The sequence below is a fragment of the Corvus brachyrhynchos genome, unplaced genomic scaffold (assembly GCF_000691975.1).
Source record: "Corvus brachyrhynchos isolate BGI_N302 unplaced genomic scaffold, ASM69197v1 scaffold525, whole genome shotgun sequence".
Lineage (NCBI taxonomy): Eukaryota > Metazoa > Chordata > Aves > Passeriformes > Corvidae > Corvus > Corvus brachyrhynchos.
Genome location: NW_008238341.1, coordinates 1,183,109 through 1,193,796, shown reverse-complemented (window position 1 = coordinate 1,193,796; position 10,688 = coordinate 1,183,109). Strand labels below are relative to the sequence as shown.

The 10,688-nt window shown below is 44.5% G+C and overlaps 1 protein-coding gene across 3 annotated transcripts in view; it reads left to right on the top strand.

Annotated features, from left to right (window-relative positions):
- Positions 1-779: 779 nt before the first annotated feature.
- CDC42 (cell division cycle 42) overlaps positions 780-10,688 on the top strand; it is a 26,707-nt gene continuing 16,798 nt past the window's right edge. The window contains exon 1 of one of the 3 annotated variants that reach the window (XM_008634320.2): positions 780-872. The gene's annotated coding sequence lies outside the window, so the exon portion shown is untranslated. Of the gene's footprint in view, positions 873-9,753; positions 9,777-10,688 lie in introns of those variants that run through there. The other 2 variants (XM_008634318.2, XM_017735114.1) reach the window with 2 other exon arrangements.

Genomic DNA, 10,688 nt, shown 5'->3' with positions numbered 1-10,688 from the left:
CCCGGCTGCGCCCGGGGCGGTGGGAGAAGCCCCGAGGGGCTGCGGGCTGGGCTGGGTGTGCAGTGCCACAGGAGCCCTGAGCCGCAGGGGGTGCGGGCATGGCGAGGGGTTGAGCTCCAGCTATGTGCCCTGCATAGACAGCGCTCAGTCAAGGAGTCGCAGGCTCTTCTGGGCATCTGCCTCACGAGCTGCAAGGCTGTGGATTACCTAGAGCCGTCCCACAGCTCTCGTTATAGCGTGATGCCACGGGCTGCAGCTGGGGCAAGAGCTAGCGCTGCTTCGAGGGTTGACATATTGACATGTGTTTCTCATTCTCCTTTGAAGTCTCATAAAAATGTATATACTGCAGCAGCATAACATCTGTCTGTGTTTTAAAGGTCTGTTTTAGTGATCTGGACTTCAGTTTTGTACTTATAAATAGGCAGAACTTGGCAGCTGGTGACAGCAGTAGGAGGCAGTCGGAGAGCCAGGTAGCTGTGAACATAACAGCCAGCATTGGAAACCTCTGCTTAACAAAGAATGGTCAGGATTCCCGGTGTCCTCTCTGTGTGGATGGATGCTGTGGCCAGAGCAGCTGGAGCTCCCCGCCTGACAGCAGCATGAGGAAGACAGGCTCTGGCGAGGAGGCCATGTTAGATGGCAACTGGGTGATCAGAAGTGGCTCGGTCTGGCCATCTCTGATTGTCTTTGTCTCATGTTCATATGTGCTTCTCTCCGAGGGAAGGAGGTGTTGGTTGTCTCTGTTCAAAGTGTTGAGTTGCAGTACTTCAAACATGTTTTTCTTTTTTCTGAAGGGGCATTTAAAACCTGGCTCAAGCTCTTTGTGTTGTGATTGGGATAACTCAGTAAAGCATTACAGCTTCTCTTTTTCGGTAAGCAAATTATATTCAGCTGGCTGTATGTGGGGAAGCTGTTGTTCTGCTTTGTAAACTCTTGTTGATTAGGGTTCTGAGGAAGATATAGGCAAGTGTATATTTGAGTCAGGTCTTAGACATGCACATAAGGTTTGAATCAGTGTATTGCTGACTGTAAAAGTGGCTTGGTGTTTAAACTGTTCACGTTTATGCTTCAGTAGCAAAGAGAAGAAGGAATTTTAAGTGTTGGCAAGGAGTAAAAAATTACTGTGGTGCAAGATAAAACATGTTTTCACTTTGGTAGTATATCCTAGGCAGAAGTTTTAATTACTAGGTTTGCATACTTTGAACTTGGTTATTCATGACCTGCAACTGATGCTCTGAATTCATTAAGTGCCTTGCTTTAGGGCTGTTTGTTTACCTGAAACTGATGGCCAGGGCTGGGGAGTTCATGATGTTTTTACTGTTTAAATAGAAAAGCTCTGTAAGCTCTAGAGTGCGAGGTACCTGAAATGGAAACTGTAGTCTCACTAAAAAACCAACAGTAAACAGAAATGGAGCCCTGTGAAACTCCCAGGGATTTCTCTTACATGTGTGCAGTGGGCTTTCCTTGCTGTAAAAGCATCTGTGAGGCTGATGGAAAGTGCAGCATGAAGCTGGCCACTAGTCTTGATGTAAAGGTTCCTTTTGGTTAAAATGCAGCTCTAGTACTAAAATACATTTCCAAGTCTTATGAGCATACATAGCTGGACCTTTTAATTAAAACCTTTTCAGCAGCTCTGATGTTACCATGGTGGATTGGTGTAGCTCTGCTGCTAGCTCTGGAAGACTTGGACATTAAACGAACATGCAGCACTGCAGCTGAGGTGTGCGTAATCTGCCTGATGCTCATGTGAGTGCTCACAGCTTTTAAAAGTTGACTGTGGGCTTGTGTGTTTTATCCTCCTAATTTCTCTGCCTGCCTTTTGTGGTCAGCTGAGCTTTCCTGCCGTCCCTTGTCTCCATCATGAATTTATGATATGAGTTTCTAGAGCAGGAGACAGGAGGAATTGTAGGGGGGTGTAGTTATCCTCGCCTTTGAGGAAAAGATTCTTTCCTGAGGAAAGAATGACATCTTTTTTGTTCTAGAAGATGAAGGTGCTGTCAAATCAAATGGAAGTGAAATTGTTTTCTGGTGCTTCAGGTAGCAAGAAGCTCTCTTTAACCATATAGTCTTCTTCCTTGGCTCCTTTCACTCTCTTACATTAAATGTAGGTGGAAGCACCCTATTTTCAGTAGTTATATATGACAAATAAAACAACTTACTGGCCAGATAAGCTTTTATCTAAAGTTTTAAAAGAAATTTAAAGTATCTTTACATTTCTGCAGCCTGTCAGCATTTAATCAGCTGGCTTCCTCCAAGCCCTTCACTTTGCACTTTATAATGGTTTTACACTATACAAGCTAAGGGTATATCCATCAGGAAATATTGCCATTAGGATTAGTAGGTAAAGAAAGCCCTTTCTCCAGAGTTTCTGCAAGGGCTGAAGCCTGGCACAAAAGTTCTCCCTCCCTGAGGATGTCTGGGCACCCCAACATAGCGGTCAGCTGCCTCTTGCAGCCTGTGGTATGTATGTCAATGCCTGAGGTGAGTGACAGGAGTGGCATTAAGGCAGGTAATTCCCAGCTTCTCGTGGGGCATCCTTTAGGTTGTTTTTGAGTGGATGAACTGGATTTGTTTACCTGGCCCTGGGTGTGCAGAAAACGGCAAACAGAGAGAGCAAGAAGCAATGTTTGTGTTTTTGTTGTGTAATTAATCTTTGTAATCTTCCCTTGGAGTTTCAGAGAATGACTCTGACCTAAAGAGGTATAAAACTTCAAAATACTAATTGGTCTGTTTTCAGTAGAGCAGCTGTTCTTTACTTGAGATGTGTTGATTTTTCTTCTAAACAAGTGATATTTTATAAAGAGAAAACAAAGAATTTGTTTTGCAAAACCTCTTAAAAGCTGTTTTTCTGTTTTAAGCTCTTGTGCTGCCAATTCAACCCATTACTTTAGAGTGTTGTGGCATTATTCCTACCAGGAGAGTTGGTCCGTACACTATTTTCTTGTCTCATGAAAAATTAGTACAAAGCCTTTTTTAATAAAGTAGCACGGGGGCTTCCTTGGGGCCTTTGTCTGGAGGGGATGTGTAGGTACTGGGTCATTTTTGCCAAGTTGTCCATGCCTATGATCAGATTGTGTGGGATCAGCATGTGTTTTCCAGCATAGACCAAACTCTGGCAGGTGAAGGTTTTCACCAAGCTGAAGTGGTGTTAGAGCAAGCCTTAGGCTGCTGTGGAGTGGGACTGGTAGAGGCCCTGGGGCAGCTGAAGAGGATTGCTGTTGCATGCGGTGCTAGACTTGCGTGCTGAGGCTGCCAGAATTGTCTTGCTTTGGACCAAGCTGGTTTGAATTGCTCAGCTCTTCTCAAGTTGAAGGATGCTGTGCTGTGTTTCTGGTTGATGATGAGTGTTCTGTTTGGGGGAACTAATGACAAAAATGCTCCTGCAGCTTTGGATGCAGGTCAGGAAGGCCTCTGCCACTCTGTGAGCTGGATGGCTGCGTGCACCAAAGAGCAGCTGGGGAACAGCTGAATGCAGAGGGGCTTGTGTGGGGCCTGGATCTGACAGCAGCAGTGAGTTTAGTGTGTTTGAGCAGTTACCTTGAGTTCAGTGGTATTTCAGAGTTTAGTGCGTGTGAAGTGTTGCTGAGTCTCCGATGTCCTGGAGTTTCTTCTTCATGAGCCTCTTGTGCATCTGCTGATGGCTGAACAACTGCCAGTTGCCCAGCATGCTCTTGGCCCTGAGGAGAGGGCTGCCAGGGCTCATCTTGGGCCAGGCAAAGTGGGGTGGTTCCATCTGCTCTGGTTCCTTCTGCTGGTTAGGTGAATGAAGGGTAGCTCCCCTGCTGCTGTCCTGGTGTTGGTGAGCCTTCCAGCTACTTTATTTTAACAGCAATCCAGGATAGCTCAGTATCCGGGAAAAGTTGCTTTTGCAGTGTTTTTTAACAAAGCTTTATCTCTTTAGTCTTAAAACAGCATGTTGGTACACAGCCTGAGCTATTCCCCCTGAACACAGCATGTCTTCCTGGGAACTTTCTGGTTGTGTGGATGGTGCACCTGGAGCTGTCCTGTTCCCTGAGCATAACAGGAGTGAGCAGGATCTGCTACAGTGGTGTGCAAGGCATGGTGCTTCTCATGGAGGAAAAACATGCCTCAAAACAGAGGAACTTCCGCCAGTGTCTTTTGTAGCACTGTGGAATGTAGTTGGCCACAGGAATGTGGGGAGAACTATAAGGGCCATGTGGGCCTTGGTTTGATGCTGTGTCCAAATAAGAGTGTAGGTGCATCTTTTTTTTTTTAAATATTAGCAGTATGCAACTAAGCTAGTGAAGATAGGGGTTTTTAAGTCGTAGTAAAATATTGAACAGAATTTTGTTGCATGTAGGAGGAAAACAGCCTTCTGTAGAGTACAAAAGTGAGGAGTAATAAGGTAAGATTAAAGTGCCTTTGACAGAAAAGGATTTAATGTAACCCCACACACTTCCCAGTGCTTTATCTGGGGCAGGTTTTTCCAGTGCTGATGCTACTTCTGACAGTGTAACCTTAACCAGAGTGATAATGGGAAAGTTGTCACTTTTGATTTTTTTCTGTGGACTTGGTGTTCAGATGAAGGTGGTTGGTTGGAGCCTTGAAGTGGGATAGTGGGCAATGCCTGTGGTAAAGCAGGTGTAGGCACAGCTGTACCACAGTGTAACTGGTGTGGCAGCAGAGTCCGCTGAGTCACGCTATCTAGTTGGTCAGCTTTCTGGTTTTGAATTTAGGGCTAAAATGGGATGACATGGTTTTCCCCTTCTTTTTTTGAAGTTGCAAAACTTGGAATGTGTGTTACGGTGCTGCTGGTAGTTTGGGCTCAGGCTATTAAAATTCCCCTGCCCAACTGTCTTCACTTCCTGTCTTGTGTGTGTATGTACCAGATGGTTGTGAGGAGCCTTTAGAAAGATGTGCAAAGTAGCTCTCAAATCTTAGGGAATTAGAAAAAGAAAATTGCATTAAGTATAGAAAATATCAGTTGATGTCAAACAGTGGGGTCCCTTCCAATTCAGCATATTCTATTTTATGATAGCTCTATGGTGATTGCATGTTGAGAGGAGATCTCTTACTGCTTCTTTGGCAATTCATAGTAACTTGTCCAGAAATGGGAGCTGCAAACCTGCAGAGGTGTTGGGATATGCAGGCTCTGTTGAGTGGCAGATTAAGAGATGCTCGAGGACCTCGGACATGTGCTTTATCTCCTACAGGGATTCCTATAATGATAGCAAACTTTGTGGGTTTCAGGAACAACAGGAGCCTATGAGGTCAATCAGGCCTGTCATGGTATTGATCCAGCTCTGTTGGTGATGGTGATCCTGTGGCTCTTCCCACTGCTCGCTTTTATATGCCTACCCACAAGTTTCTCATGCTGACATCCAACACCAGGTTGAGACTGTTGGTGTGAGCAGGCACATGGGATGGAGCCCACGAGTGTGCTCTGCTGCTGTTGGTCTCTTCAACCTCAGATAAAAACCCACCCACTGCAGATCCAGGTCTTTACATGAGTTCTTGTGTTTATCTTGACACAGCTTCTAGTGCAACTGAGCTTTTGTGGCTGTGTCTCGTAATTAGACATGCTTATAAAGTGAGCAGCAACACTGGTTTTTGGAGATAGAATTTGTACTCTGCAGGGAGAACTGGTAGTATTTAAAGGATTGTGTCTGATCTGTTAGTGACAGGTAATGCCAAAACAATGCTTAAAGCAGGATATCCTTTTCAAGATGCTGAACTGATGGAGTACAGGATTGTGTCTCAAGTCTGTCCCTTGTGCTTTTGCAGGTTTTAGCTTGGACTTCATAATTTCCTTTGCTCTAGAGGAGTGCAGCTCCAGTGCTGGTTTGTAGTTCAACAGCCAGTTTAAGCCTCACCTAAGAAACTAAAGACCCAGGCCATAAGCTTGACTTGGAACCTGTGGGAACAAGTGTATTTGTGTATGAAGTTTAAGTGTCTGCAGCAGCCTAAGCTGTGGGCAGGATGGGCAGTTGAGCTTGGGCACCAGGTGGTTTAGAACCTAATGTATTCTTTTACATGTCGTTTGCCACCTTACTAGCATAGAAGTGGCAGATGTGTTTAGTTCTGGGGTGAGATCTTCATGAAGAAGATGATTCCTAGCAGGCTGGAAGGTTGGCTTTGGGCTGGAGGATGTGCACAGTGTCTGTAGATGGTTGCTGCACATGTGCAGAGGAGAATTCTGGCCATGGTGATACTGCTCTTAAAAACAGTTTTGCCTTCTATGCCAGTTTATCCTTCTGGAGTTTAGCTCTTAATCTCTCTTAAAGAGAGTGGCTCCTGTTGGTATTTTGCATCATAGGTTTGTGACTGTACCAAGAGGTCCAAGGTATTCTTCCTGGTGCGGTTGGCAGCTGAGCCTGTGTGGTGCCTTCATTAGTGGCTTGGGATCTCTGCAGAGAACCGGTGTGTTGTACGCAGTGACCTTTGTCATGTAGTGTTTGTAATACAGGCATACAATACACCCTCCATGTAATTGCTGGTATGTCTCTCTGGTGAGGCAAATCAGGTTGCTGGGATTGTAGTAGCCAAGTACCTCTCCTTGGTTCCCCCTGTAATTGGAGAGACTTGTCACTTTGAAAAGGAAGTGTTTATTTTTAGTAGGGCTAGAAGAGATAGCTGAGGGCAAGGACCTTACAATGGATTGGATTAATTTGGGAAGAAATTACCAAGTACAAATGAATAATTTATTTAGAACTGTGTGGTTTTATAAGATATGAAATGAAAGTTCTGTGGAAGGGCAAAAGTAGTTACCAGAGATCATGAGTAAAATCCTGTGAATATTGTTCCTTTCAGTGTGGACTCCTGAGTGCTTTGAGTTGGATGAGTAAACTGTTAACTGTAAAATGACAGTGGGTGGGGAAAAAGAATCTTAGTTTTCAGAAATGGCTGTTTGTTTTCTTGGAATGTGGAGCAGGTGCCCAAACAGGATCCGGAAGCTGTGATGGACTGTTAAGGTTCAACTTGTAAGCTAATGGTGTATCCCAGAGAGCACCACAAATGGGTTCTTGGTCAGCGGTGCCTTGCAGCAAGCCAAGGGAGCTGGTCCTAGTGATGAAATGACAGCAGTTTCAGTCCTGCCTGAAAGAGGAAGTGGTGGTGCTGCTGAGGCAGGAAGCAAGTTCAGGACTCGCAGACAGATCTGACAGCACAGTTTCCTTTGGCTGGGGGAATGTACACATTTAACTTGAAAACAAACTTCAGTAGCTTAAAAGTTAGAGAAATTTTAACAAGCTTGAAGGCTTGTGGTTTCTCCTTCAGATTGCACGTACAGCAAAAGTGAAGGTGAGATCATGCAGATTCTTAACTCTGGGTGTAGTGGAGAACACTGATTGTGTACAAAACCTCACAAAATTTCACTTAATTCTGCAATTAGCAGTGCACACAGGTACTGGAACAGATTGCAGCTACTCTTAAGTTACAGAGTTTGTGAAAACAAAGTGCTCCCATAGTACCACCACATTCCATATGCTTGCCTTGCCTTTAGAATGGGAAAGTCAGACTTCCACAGGAGATGCAAGTGTGTTTGGGATGGTATGGCTTGTGCTTAGTCAGTGGGAACCTGCCGTAGGTACCATGGATTTCTTCAGCCTTTTGTGATCAGTCAGTGTTTTGGTACTTGAACAGGCCTGTGTGACCAAAGTCCATCACTCCAGAATTTCCTTTGTGCCAGGAGGGATTACCGACCTCCATGATGTCCCACTATTACTTGCATCTCTGTAAACACTTTTGGAATTGATCCTAAATGCAGATCAGCTGTCTTCCACAAAAGTGTAATTGAGCTTCAAAGCAAAATTCTGTAAAATGGGCCTATGAATTTGACAGAGTTTGCATGGCTGTGTAATCCACAGTTTCCAGGATGCCAGATCGCAGTTCTCTAGGACATTGTTGAGTTCTGTGAAATCCTGCTGTTGTGATTACATGCTAAGCAGGTTAGAATCCAGCAAATACTACAAGTATTGTTAGTTAACATGTACTTTACTGAATTTGCTGAAGTTTTTGGTTACACTGCAGAGAGGCTTGAGAGATTAAATCAGTGCAATGCTCCTTTTTTTTTTTTTGTTATTTTTATTTATGTTTTTAAGAAGTCTTTAGAACTCCTTGAACAGAACTAGGTCATATTGATCTGCATTGCATTCTCAGTCTCTTATCAGCTCTCCTTTCTGGGCTTGGCCAGATGGCTCACAATTACATGGCTCAAAATCCACTCACTGCACTCAGGCTGGGAAGACTTCAGTGCTTTCCAGTCTGTTTCAATTCCCTCAGATATTTAAAACTGCTACGAGTGCTCTCTCTGCTGGGTGTTTTACATACAGACTTCCTTTTATTAGGTGGTGTCTTCAGGGGGGAAACAAGCCCAAAGCCTCTGTAACTTCTTTGTTTCTATCTCCCTTGTTGTTGCACTCTGGGGATGAGTTATTCTCTGGTTAATGTCAAATTGGATTAAATTACTTTTAAACCACAAGTTAATGATGTATGTCTCCTTAAAGCTATTCCTATGGAAGAGTAGGTCCCCGGATAGTGAATCTAAAGCTCCTTAGAAATGAGCTTGTTTTCAGCTGTGATCTGTGGACTTCTAAGAAGTGCAAAACATGAAATAGCTCATCCAGCTAATCTAGAAAGCCTACTAATCCAAGGAAAATAATTTATTCAGCAACTCCACTTTGCCACTGCTAAGACTTTGGAGACCTATGCTGAAGACTCTTAAATGCGTTTAGAACTTACACCATCTTGTTTCAGTATTTAAAGTTATACATCCGTTAAAAAAAAAAAGTGGGGAGATGCCTTTACACAAGAGATGTGCTCACATTTGTTTTCTTCCTTTTAATATGTAATCTTGAAGTGTCTAATTGGGGCTGGGGGGAGTGCAATTCATCAACTTGTGTGAGAGCAGTGGTACTTGCTTGTTTCATAGAGAACTTCCAGTGGTCCAGTTCAGTGGTTTTCATGGTAAACATGGTTAGTTTTGTGCTTTAGAAAGGAGGAAAAAAAAAAAAAAAAAAGAGAGAGAAAACAGCACTGCCCAGGCTTTTCCAGACCCCTGTTGTGCCATTCAGGTTCTGTTTTAGGCTTCAGAGCAAGGCTTTGGGTTATTTGTTGTATAAGAAAGTTTTGTTCCCACTGCCAGAAAACTGAAAGGGTCAGGTCACCTGCTAGAAAAAGATAGTGCATGCTGCCTCACCCAGTGCAGTGGTGTGTGTGTTTGAGTCGTTGATGTGCACCACGCCAGTGCTTCACTTCAGGAGGGAATTGGAGGTGCAGAGGGAATAAGCAGTGCTGTTGTAGATGCTCTTGGTTTGCAGTGCTGGTGTTCTCTGCAAGAGAAACTGTGTGGATAGGGCTGATAGCTCACTGCCAGAGTTGGAGCTGTGGCAGGAATAATGTGAGCTATGTGCAAGGTGTGTGTGCGCAGCTGGTGCTGTGTCAGCCCCAGTTTCTGACCTGAGCACTTGCCAGAGAACAGCAGCTTCTCTCCCAGTGCCAGTGTTGGGACTTGACTGTGTCCAAGGACAGGAAAGAAAGTGAAGGCTTTGCAGCACACTCTGTGACCTGAGATGTTTTCTACTACTTTGGCTTGCTTGGTGCTCTCTGGAGTAATGAGCTTTACAGAATAATACTAAACCCTTGTTTTTTCTTTTTGCGAAGGTGTATGTGAGCTTTTCTGGTAATAAACAACATTTGGATTTATAGAGAGTCATGGATTGGTGTGTTGCAGTGAGCACAGGGAATGCTTCAGAGCCGGGATTTTATCTCTGGTGCGCTTTCTGGTCTGAAGCAGATGTGTAACCTGCAAATTACAGGTAAACAAGGAAATGCAAATAATTGGGGAAGCAGGTAGAAGAGGGAGGTAGAACAGGAAGGGAGGATTACAGCATGGAGGAGTTCTGGTCTGCCCAGGGGAGAGCAGGGTGGAAAGCGTGCTTCTCTAAAGGGGTGACTGTAAGTGCTGTTATGTGAGAGGGATGGATGTTCCTCCACTTGTGCCAGCCCTGGGATGAGCAGGGACAGCTGGAGCGGGGGTTCCAGGGACTGGCTGGGCAGTGTAACAAATTTGAGTGGAAATTGGAAAAACATATGAGAAGTGGCTGGGAAACCCAGTGTGGAGATTTGTTTTGTACTTCATTTACTAACTCTGAGAGGAATTCCTGGAGGCAGCAGTTTACCTGTGCTGAATAGTGGCAGAGCTGAATGCTTTCAGCTTTGCCCAAACCAAAAGGCAGGTGGTAGAATTGTCTTGGCTATACTCGTGGGGCATACTGGTTACTGTGGCTGGGGTTAGCTGGAATGCACTTGGGTTGTTTGCTCGGCCTGAGTTTTGGTGTGTTTTCCTTTTGAAAATCTCCTTAATGAGTGGCTCATCCCTTTCCACCTTTGCTTTGAGCATGAGGACTTTCTTAATGTGGGCCTGAGCTGTGCTGTTCCACTGCCCGCTTTCTGTCTGGTTGCTTTTTTTTTTGTTCTGAAATGGGACTTTCTCTGGGATCAGTCAGTGCTGCCAGCATGGCAAGGCTGAACTGTGGAAGCACTTTGCAATATTGAATAATAGTACTTGGATGTAAACAGTTGAACTGGCCTGAACACAGAGGATGTCTTTTGAAACGTAAGTAATTGCTTTGTCCTCCTGAGTAAATACGTGTTTGCTTCAGGCCTGAATTGCAGAGCTTTTTGCTGTAGTAATGAAGGGCCTGTTGATAAATCTGCACAGTGCATCC